This window comes from Apodemus sylvaticus, chromosome 22 (assembly GCF_947179515.1).
Source record: "Apodemus sylvaticus chromosome 22, mApoSyl1.1, whole genome shotgun sequence".
Lineage (NCBI taxonomy): Eukaryota > Metazoa > Chordata > Mammalia > Rodentia > Muridae > Apodemus > Apodemus sylvaticus.
Genome location: NC_067493.1, coordinates 18,526,044 through 18,541,215, shown reverse-complemented (window position 1 = coordinate 18,541,215; position 15,172 = coordinate 18,526,044). Strand labels below are relative to the sequence as shown.

Here is a 15,172-nt window from a genome sequence, read left to right as displayed (position 1 = left end):
CTAGTGATAACGGGAGTTTCCAGTGTTCAATTGTAATGAGACAAATTAAAAGAACATTGTCAGTGATTGTTAAGGCCATTGTAGCAAAGAGTCAACAATGGTGAGAAATAAAGTCAATACAATTTCTCTACCTCAAAATATAAACGCTCTCGAAATGATTTATTTGGCCATAAATTATTTCCATGCACTCTCTTCTCCTCCCCCCTCACCCCCATCCCCCACCCCCTGACGCAGCACACACTTTCTTCCTTTCTTTCTTCTTCTTCTTCTTCTTCTTCTTCTTCTTCTTCTTCTTCTTCTTCTTCTTCTTCTTCTTCTTTTGGATTTTGGTTTTTTCAAGACAGGGTTTCTCTGTATAGCCCTGGCTGGCTGACCTGGAACTCACTCTGTAGACCAGGCTGGGCCTGGCCTCCAACAGTACACACTTCCGAATGAAAATTCCTTTGCGGCAGCAGAATGGAGGCTGGCTAAAGGGCTCAGGGAGTTTTTAATTCCAGAAAAAAATCACTGAACGTATAGGCACGAGTATGTCTTGAAAACGCACCCTTCATGTTTTACATTCTCAAGTGTTGACAGAAGGGGAATTTCATTGTCAACTTGGAGGGGCCAGAGTTTTCAGGAAGGCCCAGTGGTCTCTATGGCTGAAGGTAGGAGGCTCGAGGTAAGGGGGCGGGGAGGAGGTCTCAGATCTAGTCAATCCTGTTTGCTTGAGTGCATGCAGGCAAGAAGTCAGTACAGGTCCTGCTGTATCTTATCCACCCTATCTTATCAGGTGGTAAATCTGTCCTTTGATCCTGGCAACAATGTGGAAAGTTGGGGACAGCTGCCACCACCCTAGTCAGCAGTGCCTCAGCAGTGGCCATAAAACGTTTATGAAACCTGTAATAAACTAGACAGATAAGGAAGAGAGCTTCAGATTTCAGAAGTCAGCAGATCCACGGAAAATGCCCTCTTCTACCTCCGAGGTCCCTTTATTTGAAAAGCAAACACAAACCATCAATTCCCTTTGGCCATAAAGCCTCTAAGCAAAGAGTTTCACCAAACCCTGAGATTAGATGTGTTTGGATTCTTTACCCAGATTCAGAAAGCCCCTCCCCTCCCCCTGCTAGAAATTCTCAGCCTGAAGGGCCACAACTAAGGACACCAGGCAGGATCAAGAGCAAGGGTGACCCAAGCAAGCCCAGGTCCCGGAGAAATAGTCATTTAATGCCCCCAAGGTAAACAGACATCCCAGAACTGAGTGTAGAAGGGGGCAGATGTCCTCCACGGCTCCGTGAACCCTAACTTAAGGCTCTAAGTAGGAAATGAAGGAAGCTCTCTGAACTGCGAAGAATCAGACAAGCGTTTTAGCCATCTGGGACTTTCCTTGGTTGGCTTTCCTGGGAAAGTATCAACAGCTGAGCTGCCGGACACCGGAGGTCTCGGAAGCAGATGGAGCCAGCCAGAGGGCCACGTGTGCAGAGGGGGAAGAACAGCCCCGAGAAACGCGAGCCACTCCAGAGCAGGGGAGGCTGGCGTGTCAAGCAACAAATGGATGAAGCAATGTGTGATGTCCCCCATGCACAGAAGGACAAACAGCACACTAGAGGACAGAGTGGGGGGGGGGCTTACACACAATGCATATGGGGACAAGCCTTTGTTTAGAACTTTTCATCAGAGATGATAAAGAACAGGAAAAATGGAGGAGGGGTGTGTGGATTTGGAGTCTTTCATTTCCCCCACACGCATCCATCCCCAACTCCAGTCAACTACATCTAAGTAGTGAAAAGAAAAATCCAGAAGCCAAAACACTGACAGTACCTTAGCCAAGCAACAGAGAGGCTCCCACATATTCCCAGGCTAGCCCGTGTTTCCTGTTGCATCTTCCTCTGCTGGGCCTCCCTCCTCTCTCCCTCCCTCTTCACACTTCGCCTAGCTGCCTAAGATACAGTAAATCCTTAGAAATCCTTGCACGGCTGTCCCTGATCTGGTTTCTATGTCAAATTTCCTGGGTTGGGGCAGGGGGGGGGGAGCACTGTTTGGTTAACCTTGCAAAACACCTGTTCCAGGATTCACTGGGTACCTGGACCTGATGGGGGTGTGGATCAGGGCGGATGCTAAAGGACTGAGACCTGCAGTCACGCCCACTGCCACATCTCCATGGCAGGCGAAGGGGGCTCCATGCACAAGTGGAATCTAGGGGGCTTCAGTGGAGTCGCTGGAGTAAGGGCTTCTAAATCGAACTAGAAGTGGAGACAGGGCTTGGCTGTCACTGGGCAATGAAGGCTCACAGGATGCTGGCTGCGTCTAAAATGTCCCTAAGTGCTGGTTTGTAAATATTGGTCAATAGAGGTTTGCCCAAAAGCCATTAAAGTAAGATGTGTGTGTGGGGGGGGGGGGGGGGAATCATCTTTTAAGATATACGATGCTTTTAAACTAAAAGGCATGATTTGAGCCTTTTTCTGCCCACTGCCATCTCTGGGCATCCCAGGGAAGGCCAGATGGGAGACAGAAAGATCAACAGCTCTGAGGACAGTAGTCCTTGTGGCGCAGATAACGCTCACCAGGACAGGAAGTCATGAAGCATCTTCCTTAAGTCAAAGACAGCCGGCCAGAAGCACACTCAGGCCCCGAGGTGAGGAAGACACAACGGGATGTATCAGCCCTGAATTTTGTCCTCAGCACTGGCACACAGCCTCTGCCAACTGCCCTGGTCCCAGCTGACTGCCACACTCAACACCTTAAATATCCAACTCTGAGGCCCAGGTTTTCACCTGGAAATATTGAAATATAGAGGACCTGACAAAACTGCAGGGTGAGATGCCGCAGCGACTTCTGCTATCCCGGGCATCTTTGATCGCTAACACTCAGAATGAATTGCTGGAAAGCCTTAGCAGTTTCAGACGTGCACGGCCTCTTCAGGGTAAAGCTTGGATTTTGCCCAAAGGTTGTCAGTCCCTGCTTCTTGTCATCCAGTCTTGCATTTTTGACCTAGGCCTTTCTCTTGAATGTGTCTCTCAGCTTTCACGATTACGAAGCAGACACATCTATGTTTTGCAGACAGAGGTTGGCAACACCGAAGGTTTCAGAGCACGGCTGGTCAGGGCGTGGAACTTCACCTGCATCGGAGCACTGCCCCCAGTTGTGGGCCTGAGTGAACCGAGGGGTGTAAGGACAAGAGAGGGACCCTGGGTGCTGCTTACACCACATGTCAGATGGTCGTCACAGGAGACAGAAATGGAGGTCACTTAGCTTTCCATCACTGTGACAAAAGCGCCTGAGATAAATCTCTTCTAAGGAGGAAGTTTTCAGTTTGGCTCGCGGTTTCAGCCTGTGGTCATGCTTTCTTGCTTTGGGCCCGAGACAGCACATGGCACACAGCAGAGAAGGCCATTTACCCCTTTAGGGTCAAGAAGCAACTCAGGAAGAGGTCAGAGTCCTTCGAGGACACACTCCCTGTCACCTGACCTCCTTCTAGACCTCGTCTCCACGAAGCTCTACTCTCCAGTAATTCCATGGGCTGAGAACTAAGCCTCCAACAAATGCATGGACCATCATGGGGCCTTCAGAACCAAAACTGTAGCGGTATACCGGGGTCATTAAGGATAAGAAGACTCCAGCTTCTGCTTCTGTGAGATCCTTACAGCAGTCAGTCTGGAGACAGACAGGAAGTAGAACGGAGGCTTCCGGGACCTGGAGGAGTGGGGCACGAGGGGTGCAGTCTCAATCCTGCAAAATGAAAATCATTCTAGACAGGGCTGCCTGTGAATGCTGACAGTGTGCATTTAAGAGTTAAGATGGGGCTGGGTGGTGGTGACGCGTGCCTTTAATCCCAGCACTTGGGAGGCAGAGGCAGGCAGATTTCTGAGTTCGAGGCCAGTCTGGTCTACAGAGTGAGTTCCAGGACAGCCAGGGCTACACAGAGAAACCCGGTCTCAAAAAAACCAAAAAAAAAAAAAAAAAAAAAAAGAGTTAAGATGGGAAGCCTTGCCTTCTATGTACTTTGTCACTGACTATTTTTCAAGTTTGGATGTAAATCCGTGCGCCTTTAGACAAACCAGGCTGCCTCCAAGGGAAGACAACAGCGGGCTTTTGTCCCTGGCCAGGGGCTACCTAGCCTTCCTGCACAGTCCCCGCCCACATGCTGCTGCTCCCAGCTCCCAGCCCTGGCTGCTTCGGCCCAAAGCAAGAGCAGCCGCCTGCTCCCCCCAGCCTAGAAAGGCGCTTCTCCCACAGGCTGCTGGGCACGGGTGGTCAGAGGTGGCACGCGGGCACTGTGGAAACCGCAGGCAGCAAAATCCACACTCTGCGTTCCTTCTGCACACCAATGCTGTGCTCCCGCAGAGACTGTGTACACTTGGTGCTTAATAGATGCTCGAGGAAGAGAGATGCGAAAGGAGGCAGGGGAGGGTGAGGAAAGGAGATGGAGGGATGGAAGGGAGACACGCCAACGTGGGTCAGAACCCACTTCCGCTTCATGTGTACAAACCGGGCCTGGGGATGACCCGGCAGTGGGTTTTTCCTGAGGGGACTGATTTCTCTCTTCCTCGTCTCACGCCCCAGAATTTGGGAAGTGATGGTCCCCATAACCTCAGGAGGGCTGTTCAATGTAAGTGGCATCAGGGCCCATAATGAAAGCCGCTCACCCCCCCATCCTCCCCATTTCCCCCATCCCCCCTGCTCCCCCCCCCCCCCGCTGTGGCTTCCTGCTGCCCTAGAACAAGAAACACAGATACTCAACTCTGGAGCAGGCTGCGCGCGCATCCAGGGTGCTACCCTTTAGCCCGCACCACCTGGGCACCCTCTCATCTCTTGCCCTTCTGGACCTCCCTGGATCCCTCACTCCCCTCCACCCCGGCCCACCCTATTCTCCGCACAGACTGTTCCCAGGTGATAATGAAACTTGGGAGGCGGGAAGCTCGCTGACCCTCCTGGCCCGAGGAGGGGGTCTCTTTGCTGGTCTTAGTTGTTCACCTGTCATTTCAATTTTGTGACAAGGTGACATGCAAAGGGGAGAGGGCACATTTTTTGGCAGGAGAGGTAATTTATTAGCCGTCCACTCGCCGGCTATAAACATCTTCTTTCAATTGGCTATTGCAGTCCCTGCCTGCCACGGGGCTGATCCCTGGTTAAAGCGTAACTCAGGGCAGGCGAGCCTCATGCCACAGCTCTTCACTTCCTACTCCGACTGACCTGACAGGGCCATGTCACCCCGCTGCTTGTGCACAAACTCACTGCAGAGAGGCAGGCCTGAAGCTGAAGTCCCACACCGGGTGACCCTGAGTGACATGAGGTCACACTTACTGAGTGCCCTAGGCTAGGCTTCAAGTGTCCCACTCATGTGGGACAGCTGATGGGCACCTTAGGACACAAGCAGCCTCTGCGCCCTGGGGATGAACCTTCTGTTTTCTGACACTCTCCCTCCCTGTGCAAGGATGATCAGGGACAGAGAGGAGCGCGCTGGAACTGCAGTGCTCTGGAGTGAGAGGGAAACATTACAAACAAACACACCCACCCACCAGGGCTAGAACCAGTGCCTGCTGGTGCACACACCTTTAAGCCCAGCACTCCAGAGGCAGAGGCAAGGCAAATCCCTGTGAGTCTGAGGCCAGCCTGATCTACATAGAGAGTTCCAGGATAGCCAGAGCTGTGAGACTCTATCTCAAAATAAACGAAAGAAAAAAAAAAGAAAAGCAAATCACTTACCAACGGGACTGACTGAAGGAATGAGTCCCTAAATATCCAAAGTAAACTTGGTGCCTGAGAAGAGGCTTTTTTCTAGAAACCCCGCAGAACCTAATCCAAATAATAGAAAAGCATGTTAGGTTGCAACTTGATAAATTCCCCCAAAGTGAGTCTGCCTACCTGTCTTGAACAGATACAAAACAGAGTTTGGCTAGTACCCCAGGTACACTTCCTTACCCAAGCAGAGTAACCCTCATCCTGGCCACCATTAAAAGCCCCTGCTTGTCTCTGTTTCCTGAATGTTCTATCGCATCTGGCTTCTGTCAGCAACACGGTACATATGGTTGAAGTTCACTCCTTCCAATTAGTTTATTTCCCTGGGGAATATGTTATGTACAGTTTGGGCCAGCACTGTACAAAAATGCAAGTGCTGGGGCTGGAGAGATGGCTCAGTGATTAGGCACAGATTGGCTGCTCTCCCAGTTCAAATCCCAGCACCTACACGATAGCTCACAATTGTCAATAACTCCACTTCCAGGGGGATCCAGTGCCCTCTTCTGGTCTCTGCAGTCACTGGACACACACATGGTAGACTGACATATATACAGGCAAAACACTCATACAGGTAAAATTAAATTTTTAAAAATTCAGGTGCATATATTTTTAGTAGGTTGGTTTCTGTGCGTGCTGGTTCAACCAAATATAAATTGAAAATAATCAGAAAAAAAAAAACCATCTATGCCGATCGTGTAAAGATTAAAGGGAAAACCCTTGCCACCAATCTCTAAACAACACAATACAGTAACCATTGCATAGGATTTCTGCAGTCATTGTTAGAAGAAGGGGCATCCTGGGTTTTTGATATCTGGGTGGTCCTGGAGCCAATGTCTTGCAGATGCATGTGATGTTTTCACTTCACAAAGACAGCAGAGGCCTTTGTGGAGCCTCTCATGAGGTAGGAAGGTCTTAAGTTGTATCACAGTTTGATACACACCTGTCACCCGGGGAGGCTTGTTTTGAGTCTCCTGATCCGATGTTTGGGGTTGGGCTGCACCAGAATCGATGGGGAACTTGGGACAAAGGATTTTGTGTTGGGGAGGAAGGGGAAGAGGTGGGGTGAAGGGGAACCAGGTCTGCAAGACACTTTTCCCAGTTAGCCAGCACAGGGTCAAGGGAATGTCCTTGTGGTATTGACTTTCACCTAATGTAAGCAGAAATAAATGAAGAGAGAGGAAGAGGCAGGTGGATCTTTAAAAGCAACACAAGTTCCAACCAGCAGGTCATAAACATGCCTTGGACATGGGGGCTCTGTGTGCAGAAGATGTGGGATTCAGTGGAAGGACTGGGGGCCAGGAGAGCGCCCACCACACAGCCCATTGGCCTGCTCAGAGGCCACAATAAAAAAAGCTGGAGGTGGGGGGAAATCCTGGTGCTCTAATAGCAGGATGGGAGGCAGAGACAGAAGAACTGCACAGCCGGAGACCTGGACCACAGTGCAGGGGCACACAGCAAAGGAACCTTTCCCCCTGTCCCCAAACTACGTGAAACCCAAGAACTGACATCCATGGTTGTACTGTGGCATGGACACCCTGCACTGCACTCACACACAGGAACATACACACACCCCCTCTCTCTCATGCTTAAACACTAAATCAAAAGTGTCCAGTGTGTGAGTGTGGCAGACTAACTGGACAAACATGCCTTGAGGTCCCTGGGATGGGGCTGTTAGGTCCTTTCTGTTGGCCCTGAGGCCCGGGAGCAGGAAGCTCCTGGGAGTTTTAGCAACCATGCGAGGACAGGGCATCTCAGTTCCCCTTCCCTTGTGTGTTCTAAGGGCTTGTGTATGTCTCGTGTCTCTATCTCATAGGCCTCTGTCACCTCCTAAGGTCCCCACTGTCCCCTAGGCTAGGTTTCTTTTGCCCCAACCTCTGGACATCGTCAGACTAGGGACTGAAGATTCCCAGTGCGACAGATACTAAGAATTAAATACTTCCTTTATTCCACAAGAAGTCACACAGAGGCGCCCCACCCGGGGTGGGGGGTGGGGTGGAGTGGGGGATGTGAGAGCCAGAGAGAGGATGTCTCTTAAAAATCACAGATGTGAAACTCTACAGTTAAGCTAGGACAGAAAGAAGGGAATCACAGAAGGAAGGAAAGAAACGTTTGGCAGGGTTCCTCTGCCTGTCTGTCCCCTTTGAAAGCCAGTATTAAAAGGCTGGCCCTGAGCGGGGCGGTGGTGACGCGCGCCTGTAATCCCTGGGAGACAGAGGCAGGCAGATTTCTGAGTTCGAGGCCAGCCTGGTCTACAGCGTGAGTTCCAGGACAGCCAGGGCTACACAGAGAAACCCTGTCTTGAAAAAAAAAAAAAAAAACCAAATCCAAAAAAAAAGGGGCGTGGGGGTGGGGAGCACGACTAAGGCCTGGTTAAAGTCACCTTTTATTTGGGAGTCCGGTATCCAATTCAAACGCATCAACAAGCAGGTGCGAGATGCAAACTCACAGTCAAAGCTGAGACAAGATCAGGAAAAGCCCAGCTGTTGCCCTACATGGTCAAGACCACCCTGTGCCTGCCGTCTCATGCCCTCTTGCACATCCAACACAGTGTAGCCAACGAGAACTAGATATCTAAGTGAGGTGGTCATGAGGAAACCCCAAGGCTCTCAAAAAAGATCGCTGTCCTTCAGTGAGGTGTTATTTGTCTCCTGCTGGGCTGTCCTGGATGTCATCACTGGTTCAAACTGGCCTGCCCATTGTTTAGGCTGAATTTGCCCTGCTTCTCCCTGTGAACACGGGACTACTCTATGGATGTTTTCGTCACCAGCTCATCTGCACTGAAGTGTACAGATTGGATTCCACTAGACTCATATTCTAAGGGACGGGGAATGGGAACAGACACACACCTGTAACCCCAGCATGTAGGAGGCAGAGGCAGATGGCTCTCTGTGAGTTCAAGGCCAACCCCGGTCTACATGGTGAGACCCTGTCTCCAAAAAGAAAGAAAGAGGAAGAAGTGGGGAAGGATTGGAGAATCGAAGAGAGAAGAGAGAGAGAGGGGGAAGAGAGGAGGGAGGGGGAAGAGGAAGGGAAAGCAAGAGACTCCAACTACTAAAACACTGCATGTGTCTGCTAAGGATGTGGACCATGTGGTGAACGTCTAAGGAGGCAGCTGTAGCAATACTCCACTCAGTGGTTATTATTTATTACTTTTTATGAGACAGTTATCACCATCCACAGCCCCAGGATTAATTTAAAACAGAGAGTGACAAAGGTACGATATCTGCCGGATCATAAGAGGAATTAAAATTCCCCGTTTGGAACAGCCAATGCTACTTGCCTCACAAGCTCAGAAAGCAAACCCCGAAGAAGGGCACATGAGGGGCCGTAGACGTGAGGCCCACACAAGATTCCAAGGAGACACCTCTCGGGGTCACTGTCTCCCTCCCACACGTCATAACCTCATTCAAACAAACTTGGGGAGAGAGGAGAGACGGGATCATACCCTCACCCACAGCACCCCCCCTTTCACTCACAGTGGACACACACTAGGCCTAGTGTCACGGCCATGACACTGTTTGTTCTTTATGAGTGGCAACCCCAATCCCACCCCAATTTTCCCTGTGATTCTGACAGCACATGGACCCCTTTGAGCTCAACAGCTCCCACACTCCCTACCTGATGTTATCTAAAGGAAATGGGAGGCCCAGCCCCAGCAGGGGGCACTCACACCAAAGATAACATCAACCAACTGAACCCGGGGACACAGGGCAGCCGGTGGCCAGGAGTTGTGCCTTGCGTGCATACAGAGAGAAGCAGGGCAGCTGGGCACCAACGGAGCTTAGAAGCTGAACAAGTGGGTACCATGTTCTGCATTCAGTGCTGCATTGAATCACTAAGGGCTTCCCCGTGGTGGCTGTTAAGGTGCCCTGGAAGCCATCTCCCTTTCCCAGGGTAAGTGTTGAACATTTCAGGGTTATCTTTGCTCCTCTGTGGACAGACGCAGGGAGGAGGAGATGAAAAATCACATTGGAGATCATTTCCAAGACAGGATGCACTGTCAGCCCAGATGCCAGCTCAGAATCAGAGTCCCTGAGGAAGGTGGCCATGACTCACGCTGGCCTCTCTCTCCCTTCTGATTAGCTTTTCTCCTCGCAGTCTGGTCCTGCCAGTGGCCCAGTTTCATATCCTGGCCTTCTTCTCACAATGGAGACTTGAGGTGCTTAGTAACTGTCAGCCACAGAGGGAAAGGGGTCCAACCAACCCAGAAACTCCAGTTTCCCACGAGGCTTGGCTCTCATGTGAGGAAAGGCTGAAGCAGGGCCAATTGGCTGACTGTCAGTGCATAATCCAAAAACCGCCAAGGCCCCTTGGCCGGCAATAAACCCAGCTCTGTGGAAACAGACCCTGGAGCCAGGGATACAACCTCAGTAATGATTAACCGGCAGCCAGGGGGCCCTGGAGGTCAGGGTGATCATGAGAAAGCTCCCCTAACTCTACCCCGAGTACAGAGGACCTGGAGGAAGCCAGCCTAGCATCACTGCTAACCAGGACTTTCCACCTCCACTGAGGGTCACACTTTTCAACCACCCAGCAGTCCCTCACCTCTGTCATGGGAACAGGAGCCCTGACATCACAGACCGAGAGAATAGGCCCTTGTAAAGTCCAAGGTGAGCACTTGAGTCTTCCTGGGAGGCTGCTTTTCCCCAAACCCAAGACTGATAAGGCTTTCCAAGTAGAAGCGGCTTTAGTGCTTATCTTTATTGCCTGGCTTGTCCTAAGGCACAGAAGGCCTTTCTGTTCCAGTGAAAGTAGGAACAGACATTTCCAAGGGACTTCTCAGCTCTTGGGTGCTGCTGGTTCCTCCTCCATCTTTCTCCTCCTCCCCCCCCCTCCTCCTCTTCCTCCTCCTTCTTATTCTTCCCCTTTACCCCTTCTCATAATTAATCAAAACGATTAAAAAAAAAAAAAAGACAGAGTCTTGGCATGTAAACCAAGCTGGTCTCAAACTGGCAATCCTCCTGCCTCAGCCTCCTGACTGTTGGAAAAATCCCCCCTTTAGGATGCTCATGTCTTAATTTGGAAATTCTTTTGAAATTCCTGAATTCACGACTGGTGAGATGGCTCAGCAGTTAAAAACACTGACCACTTTTCTGAAGGTCCTGAGTTCAAATTCCAGCAACCACACAGTGGCTCACAACTATCCATAAGGATATCTTCTAGTGTGTCTAAAGACAACTACAATATACTTACATATAATAATAAAATAAATCTTTGGGCCTGAGTGAGCGGGGCCAGGAGCAGAGGTCCTGCCTGGGTTCAATTCCCAGTAACCACATGATGGCTCACAACCATCTGGATGGCTACAGTGTGCTCAAATACATAAAGTAAATAAATATATCTTTGAAATTCCTGAATTCAGGGAGAACTCTGCACCAGTTTACATTCAGCCTCAAGAGTCCCTGCTTTATGACTCATGTGGTGCTTGGCACATGGTAAAAAAGAAATTCTTTTATTGGGGCAGCAAGGCCCAGGGAGAGAGTTAAAAAATAATAATAATACTAATTCAAAGCTCCTATAGCACTCAGGAGACTAAAACAAGAGGATCTTGAGTTTGAGACTGCCTTGACCTGTAGCAAGACCCTGCCTCAAAAACAAAACCAAAAATAAACAAAACAACCAACCAAAACAAAGGGTTAAAGAAATGGCTAAGCAATTAAGAGCACTTCGGAGGGCCATATTTTGGTTCTGGGAACCCAAATCAGGCAGCTTACAACCCTTATAACTCCAGGGGTGCAATGCCCTCTTCTGGCCTCCACAGATACTACACTTAGGTGTACATACACAAACACATACACATGCAAATATACATATACACACTCACACAGTCACACAGACACACAATTAAAAATAAAAATGTTAAAAGCAAAACAATTACTAAATGAAGTCTCTCTTAAAGATCAAGAGCAGCGGAGTCCCCCTGAACCCACAGGTAGTAGCACACTCGAGAAGAGGAGGTCATGTTTGTGGCTGTCAGCCCGTTGGAACGTTAGCTATCCGCTCACACTGGGTAGGACACAGCTTCCTCCAGTGTTAGGAAGAACGAGCAAGCAAAGACAAAGTCTGCACAGATGTTGACACATGACCCTTTCATACACAAAATTTAAAACAATAAAAATAAAATTTTAGCCGGGCAGTGGTGGCACATGCCTGTAATCCCAGCACTCTGGGAGGCAGAGGCAGGTGGATTTCTGAGTTCGAGGCCAGCCTGGTCTACAGAGTGAGTTCCAGGACAGCCAGGGCTATACAGAGGAACCCTGTCTCAAAAATAAAATAAAATAAAATAAAATAAAATAAAATAAAATAAAATAAAATAAAATATTAACAGAATAAAACATCACTTAGACATGAGAGAGAGGGGAACTGCTGGAGAAACATTTTAAGTGGGGACTGAGGAATCAGGGAAAAGAGAGGGTAAAGGTGGGTTAGGCAAAACTAAGCACAACCAAGCAAAACTAATCCAAAACTAAGAAGCCCTACAGAAATCTATTAGTTCATAAGCAAATTAAAAATATTGAGTATATCTTTGCCAAGAATGGTAGTGTATGCCTTTAATCCCTGTACTTGGGAGGCAGAGGCAGGCAGATCTCTGAGTTCAAGGCCAACCTGGTCTACAGAGCAAGTTCCAGGATAGCCATGGCTACATATATATATGTATTGAAAAAAGACATATACAATACACACACACACACACAAACTATGTATATATAAAGCTTGAACAGACATGAGCAACCCTGCTCCTAGAACACGTGGGTTGTTAAATGAATGTCTCTGGATCCAGTATAGGATACCTCCTTATAAGTTATTGATCAGGGAGGCCACAGAAGCACCCAAAACAACACAGACACTGCCAGGGCTCCTACTTGCCCACCATAAGTAGATAGTAAGGCCCTATTGCTAAAGACACCATTCCTTTTAAATGCAGGACACACAGAAATCAGCCTCAACTCACCAGGGCACTCTCTGCCTGACAGCTGTCTTACATAGTGCCAGAGGTGGTGGGCAGGCTATTAGAGGAAACAAGATAGTAATGGTCTCACCCAACGCTGGGCCCTGCATGCTACAATACAACATACCTGGCAAGATGTACCTACTGGTTCAATAGTGGCGTGACTTCCAACCAATCTCTGATTGGCTATGAGGAATGTTCTCTAGGGGTGCTTGAAACTGTAAAGCCAGCCCAACACCCACGACTGGGGAGCTCACAGGCCCTGATGGGAACCTACTGTCTTTGTCTTGCTAAATGGCCATGCTGGCAAACTGCATTCTTAATCTTTTATTACTCATAGATGTGTGTCACTGTCAACTTTGGTCAGGGAAAGCCTTTTGACAATGGGTAACAGTTAATGCAGAGAATTAGATCTGGCCAAAGTGCTGAGGCTGAGGCTGTGAGACCTCAGCTATGGTATACCATTTGTATCAACCCCCACCCCCACCCCAAGAACCCATCTGAGGCTCAGCATACTGACTGGTTTTGTGGGTCAACTTGACACAGGCTGGAGTTATCATAGAGCAAGGAGTTTCAGGTGAGGAAATGCCTCCATGAGATCCAGCTGTGGGGCATTTTCTCAATTAGTGATCAAGGGGGGGAGGCCCCTTGTGGGTGGTGCCATCCCTGGCCTGGTAGTCTTGGGGTCTATAAGAGAGCAAGCTGAGCAAGCCAGGGGAAGCAAGCCAATAAGAAACATCCCTCCATGGCCTCTGCATCAGCTCCTGCTTCCTGACTTGCCTGAGTTCCAGTCCTGACTTCCTTTGATGATGAACAGCAATGTAGAAGTATAAGTTGAATAAACCCTTTCCTCCCCAACTTGCTTCTTGGCCATGATGTTTGTGCAGGAATAGAAATCCTGACTAAGACACTCAGGGAACACCACAGAAGAGGGGGTTGAAAGAGGACAGGGAGGATAATATGACTTCTGGATGTGACATGTGTCATAGCAGCTGCTGCTGTCACCAGATCAAACCAGCTGTCGAAGTTCCAGCATGGGTGGGGAGGGACCCTGAGGTCTCATCCTTGTGAGGAGGATCTATTGATTGACGGTTGCTGAGCAAGGGAGACTCGGGAAGATATTAACAATAATAACATGAGGTTGGGAGGGAAGAGGGGTAGGAAGGCCTAGGTGGGAGCCAGGGGGGAGAGTGGTAGCCAAATCGATAGAATCAAAGTGCACAGCATAAATGTATGAAATCCTCAAAGCATAAATTAAGATGTTACTTAATAAAATGCCACCTAAAGTCCAGCATTTCTATTTCTAATAACTGGCTATTGATTAAATCACGGATGTACAGCACAATAGTAATCTACTATACATTTTATATAGTGGGTGTATGTATTAGTCAATGTATAGAATGATTCATATCCATGAGGTACGCTGTGACATTTGTTATACATACACACAACATATACAGTGCAGTGTGTGGCAGTCAGAGGAGAGTAACTTGACAAGGAAAAGAAGCAAACCCATTCAAGCTCCTAGATCTAATTATCAGCTTGGTGGAGACAGAAGACTGGAGAAAGACAAGATGTGCCCGGCGGTGGTGGCACACGCCTGTAATCCCAGCATTCTGGGAGGCAGAGGCAGGCGGATTTCTGAGTTCGAGGCCAGCCTGGTCTACAGAGTGAGTTCCAAGACAGCCAGGGCTACACAGAGAAACCCTGCCTCGAAAAAAACAAAATCCAAAAAACCAAAAAAAAAAAAAAAAAAAAAGAAAGAAAGAAAGAAAGAAAGAAAGAAAGAAAGAAAGAAAGAAAGAAAGAAAGAAAGAAAGAAAGAGAAGAAAGACAAGATGTTCAAGGCACCCAGTGTGGCAAGCCTAGATTAGGGGCACTGCATACACATGGATGCCTGTCGGATTGTATTGGAGAGGCTCCTGTAATATTTCCTATGGTTTTATGAAAATCTGGTATCATGAGAATTAAAAATACTTAAAAGTGTTTTGCATAGGCACATGTGCATGAATCCAAAACACCATCTAATGAAACAACCTTCTGAAAGGAGCTGGTGAGGGTAGAAATTTGGAACGACACAGAGCACACACACACACACACACACACACACACACACCCCATCTAGCTCTTCCTTGGACCATATCTCACTACTGTGGAGCCCCAGCTGGTTCAGAGGCCACTAAAAACACCTTGTCTCTGAGACCACAAACTCATGCAGTTCCCAACACGAGGGGCAACAAGCACATAGACTTGTACCACCCTTGAGCTGGCCTGTCAGCCTCTAGCCCGTATGGCCTAGGTATCCAAATTGAGGGTTCTAGGTCTAACTCTGTCATTCTCCAGCTGAGTGACTGGAAAGACTGCTACATCTTTCTGAGCACCGATGCCTCTTCTATCAAAAAGGAAAGCCGTTCATATGACAAATGCTTGTGGAGAGTTGACAGGGACGGAAGCAACCAGGCCTGCATCCAGGAGCAAGAGATGTAACTTGGGATGCTGTCACAT

General features: G+C 48.8%; 1 protein-coding gene across 1 annotated transcript in view; it reads left to right on the top strand.

The window, feature by feature from the left end:
* Insr (insulin receptor) overlaps window positions 1-15,172 on the top strand; it is a 900,533-nt gene that overhangs the window by 538,070 nt on the left and 347,291 nt on the right. The gene's annotated exons all lie outside the window — the stretch shown is intronic.